This window comes from Perca flavescens, chromosome 16 (genome assembly GCF_004354835.1).
Source record: "Perca flavescens isolate YP-PL-M2 chromosome 16, PFLA_1.0, whole genome shotgun sequence".
NCBI lineage: Eukaryota > Metazoa > Chordata > Actinopteri > Perciformes > Percidae > Perca > Perca flavescens.
The window spans coordinates 32592405-32597404 of NC_041346.1; the positions used below are offsets into that span (position 1 = coordinate 32592405).

The window sequence follows — 5000 nt, forward strand, 5'->3', positions numbered from 1 at the left end:
AAGTCCACCATCTGACCCCCCGAGTCTCCTTCTCCAAGTCCACCATCTGATCCCCATCAGACCCCCATCACACCTCCGAGTCTCCTTCTCTAAGTCCACTATCTGACCCCCATCAGACCTCCATCAGACCTCCGAGTCTCCTTCTCCAAGTCCACTATCTGACCCCCATCAGACCTCCGAGTCTCCTTCTCCAAGTCCACTATCTGACCCCCCATCAGACCTCCGAGTCTCCTTCTCCAAGTCCACCATCTGATCCCCATCAGACCCCCATCAGACCTCCGAGTCTCCTTCTCCAAGTCCACCATCTGACCCCGAGTCTCCTTCTCCAAGTCCACTATCTGACCCCCATCAGACCCCCATCAGACCTCCGAGTCTCCTTCTCCAAGTCCACCATCTGACCCCCCGAGTCTCCTTCTCCAAGTCCACCATCTGATCCCCATCAGACCCCCATCAGACCTCCGAGTCTCCTTCTCCAAGTCCACCATCTGACCCCCGAGTCTCCTTCTCCAAGTCCACCATCTGATCCCCATCAGACCCCCATCAGACCTCCGAGTCTCCTTCTCCAAGTCCACCATCTGACCCCCGAGTCTCCTTCTCCAAGTCCACCATCTGATCCCCATCAGACCCCCATCAGACCTCCGAGTCTCCTTCTCCAAGTCCACCATCTGACCCCCCAAGTCTCCTTCTCCAAGTCCACCATCTGACCCCCCAAGTCTCCTTCTCCAAGTCCACTATCTGATCCCCATCAGACCCCCATCACACCTCAGAGTCTCCTTCTCTAAGTCCACTATCTGACCCCCCCATCAGACCTCCATCAGACCTCCGAGTCTCCTTCTCCAAGTCCACTATCTGACCCCCATCAGACCTCCGAGTCTCCTTCTCCAAGTCCACTATCTGACCCCCATCAGACCTCCCGAGTCTCCTTCTCCAAGTCCACCATCTGATCCCCATCAGACCCCCATCAGACCTCCGAGTCTCCTTCTCCAAGCCCACCATCTGACCCCCCGAGTCTCCTTCTCCAAGTCCACTATCTGACCCCCATCAGACCCCCATCAGACCTCCGAGTCTCCTTCTCCAAGTCCACCATCTGACCCCCCCCGAGTCTCCTTCTCCAAGTCCACCATCTGATCCCCATCAGACCTCCGAGTCTCCTTCTCCAAGTCCACCATCTGACCCCCGAGTCTCCTTCTCCAAGTCCACCATCTGATCCCCATCAGACCCCCCATCAGACCTCCCGAGTCTCCTTCTCCAAGTCCACCATCTGACCCCCCAAGTCTCCTTCTCCAAGTCCACCATCTGTCCCCCCCCCAAGTCTCCTTCTCCAAGTCCACTATCTGATCCCCATCCCCCCCGAGTCTCCTTCTCCAAGTCCACTATCTGACCCCCATCAGACCTCCGAGTCTCCTTCTCCAAGTCCACCATCTGACCCCCGAGTCTCCTTCTCCAAGTCCACCATCTGACCCCCCCGAGTCTCCTTCTCCAAGTCCACTATCTGACCCCCCCCCAAGTCTCCTTCTCCAAGTCCACCATCTGACCCCCCGAGTCTCTTTCTCCAAGTCCACCATCTGATCCCCCAAGTCTCCTTCTCCAAGTCCACCATCTGACCCCCCAAGTCTCCTTCTCCAAGTCCACTATCTGATCCCCCCAAGTCTCCTTCTCCAAGTCCACTATCTGACCCCCATCAGACCTCAGAGTCTCCTTCTCCAAGTCCACCATCTGACCCCCATCAGACCTCCGAGTCTCCTTCTCCAAGTCCACTATCTGACCCCCAGAGTCTCCTTCTCCAAGTCCACTATCTGATCCCCCATCAGACCCCCATCAGACCCCCCCATCACACCTCCCGAGTCTCCTTCTCCAAGTCCACTATCTGACCCCCCCCATCAGACCTCCGAGTCTCCTTCTCCAAGTCCACTATCAGACCCCATCAGACCTCCGAGTCTCCTTCTCCAAGTCCACTATCAGACCCCCATCAGACCTCCGAGTCTCCTTCTCCAAGTCCACCATCTGACCCCCATCAGACCCCCCATCTGACCCCCATCTGACCCCCATCAGACCTCCGAGTCTCCTTCTCCAAGTCCACTATCTGACCCCCATCTGACCCCATCAGACCCCGAGTCTCCTTCTCCAAGTCCACTATCTGACCCCCATCAGACCCCCATCTGACCTCCATCAGACCCCCATCAGACCTCCGAGTCTCCTTCTCCAAGTCCACCATCTGACCCCCATCTGACCTCCATCAGACCCCCATCAGACCTCCGAGTCTCCTTCTCCAAGTCCACTATCTGACCCCCATCAGACCCCCATCAGACCTCCGAGTCTCCTTCTCCAAGTCCACTATCTGACCCCCATCAGACCCCCATCAGACCCGAGTCTCCTTCTCCAAGTCCACCATCTGACCCCCATCTGACCCCCCATCTGACCTCCCGAGTCTCTTTCTCCAAGTCCACCATCTGACCCCCATCTGACCTCCGAGTCTCCTTCTCCAAGTCCACTATCTGACCCCCATCAGACCTCCGAGTCTCCTTCTCCAAGTCCACTATCTGATCCCCATCAGACCCCCATCAGACCTCCGAGTCTCCTTCTCCAAGTCCACCATCTGACCCCCATCAGACCCCCATCTGACCCCCATCTGACCCCCATCAGACCTCTGAGTCTCCTTCTCCAAGTCCACTATCTGACCCCCCATCAGACCTCCGAGTCTCCTTCTCCAAGTCCACCATCTGACCACCATCAGACCCCCGAGTCTCCTTCTCCAAGTCCACTATCTGACCCCCATCAGACCCCCATCTGACCCCCCATCAGACCTCCGAGTCTCCTTCTCCAAGTCCACCATCAGACCCCCATCAGACCCCCATCTGACCCCCCCATCAGACCCCGAGTCTCCTCCAAGTCCAGTATCTGACCCCCATCAGACCTCCGAGTCTCCTTCTCCAAGTCCACCATCTGATCCCCCCATCAGACCTCCGAGTCTCCTTCTCCAAGTCCACTATCTGACCCCCATCAGACCTCCGAGTCTCCTTCTCCAAGTCCACTATCTGACCCCCATCAGACCCCCATCTGACCCCCATCAGACCTCCGAGTCTCCTTCTCCAAGTCCACCATCAGACCCCCATCAGACCCCCATCTGACCCCCCATCAGACCCCCAAGTCTCCTTCTCCAAGTCCACTATCTGACCCCCATCAGACCTCAGAGTCTCCTTCTCCAAGTCCACCATCTGACCCCCATCAGACCTCCGAGTCTCCTTCTCCAAGTCCACCATCTGACCCCCGAGTCTCCTTCTCCAAGTCCACTATCGGACCCCCATCTGACCTCCTAGTCTGAGTCAAAACTCTCGTTTTTTATCTCAAAACGTTGAAACTAACGACAGATTTGTTGAAATCAACAGTAGAGAAGCTCCTCCCCTTTGACTCCGAGGCTCCTGATTGGCCGACGACGGAACAAACGGACCAATGGGAGAGCCCCGCCATGCTTTCTGTGCCTACAGACACTGACATCATCACAATGACTATGATGTCGCCATGCGGTTACAGAGCACATTCCTGAGCTCCCAGTAGCAATGCATTGTGGGTAGTGGGTGTGTCCAACGTCATGCTAATGTGAGTTCAACTTTTGAGCTTTTTTTTTTTTTTGTCTAAATATTAAATGTGATGAAAAAAAAAAATGATTTTAGTTAAAAATAATTTTCAAAATAAAAGCTTTTTGTCTTCTTTTTTTTTTATTTTGGGATATATTTAAGGATACTCGGCGTGGATGAATATATGACATCAGTAAATTATCTAAAGTTATTTATTTAAGTGTTAAATCATTGATTTAGTTTCTTGATTACATTTTAAAATCACCTTTTTCATGAATTTAAGGAAAACAGATTTAATTGTGAAATGTTTTTGCAAAAATTTACAGATTTTTGGACTCTTGAGCGACGTGCCTTTCCCATCGGCACTTCCTGTGTTTTAAACGTCTGATTGGCTGAAATTATTATTATTAAATTGTTATTATTAATTAATTATTATTATTTAGCTCTTCAGACTTTTAGCTGCGATCCCAACAGACCTTCCTCTGTGCCTTATTTTATGATTATTGTTCAGCTGGTTTTTGATTGGCTCGGGGGGTTTGGGCGGATCTCTCTTCTGATTGGATTGTCAGCTTTCTGTTGTTTTATTGGTTTATATTTTGGGGAAGGTTTTTTAATCATGAATGTGTTTCTACTGAACAACATGAGATAGTAAAGCTGTGTGTATTTATACGCGTGTGTGTGTTTGTGTGTGTGTGTGTGTGTGTGTGTGTGTTGTGTGTGTGTGTGTGTGTGTGTGTGTGTGTGTGTGTGTGTGTGTGTCTGTGTGTGTCTCTGTGTGTGTTTCTCTCTGTGTGCGTGTGTGTGTGTGTGTCTGTGTCTCTGTGTGTGTGTGTGTGTGTGTCTGTGTGTGTCTCTGTGTGTGTGTCTCTATGTGTGTGTGTGTCTGTGTGTGTCTCTCTGTGTGTGTGTCTCTATGTGTGTGTGTGTGTCTCTATATGTGTGTGTGTGTTTGTCTGTGTGTGTCTCTGTGTGTGTGTGTGTGTGTGTGTGTGTGTGTGTGTGTGTGTGTGTGTGTGTGTGTGTGTGTCTGTGTGTGTGTGTGTGTGTGTGAGTGTCTCTGTGTGTGTCTGTGTGTGTGTGTCTGTGTGTGTGTGTGTGTGTGTGTGTGTGTGTGTGTGTGTGTGTGTGTGTGTGTGTGTGTGTGTGTGTGTGTGTGTGTGTGTGTGTGTGTGTGTGTGTGTGTCTGTGTGTGTGTGTGTGTGTGTGTGTGTGTGTGTGTCTCTGTGTGTGTGTGTGTGTGAGTGTCTCTGTGTGTGTGTCTCTGTGTGTGTGTGTGTGTGTGTGTGTGTGTGTGTGTGTGTGTGTGTGTGTGTGTGTGTGTGTGTGTGTGTGTGTGTGTGTGTGTGTGTGTGTGTGTGTGTGTGTGTGTGTGTGTGTGTGTGTGTGTGTGTGTGTGTGTGTGTGTGTGTGTGTGTGTGTGTGTGT

General features: G+C 52.0%; 1 protein-coding gene across 1 annotated transcript in view; it reads left to right on the forward strand.

Moving 5' to 3' along the window:
- Positions 1-5000, forward strand: part of LOC114570782 (uncharacterized) — a 645073-nt gene that overhangs the window by 141986 nt on the left and 498087 nt on the right. The window lies entirely within an intron of this gene.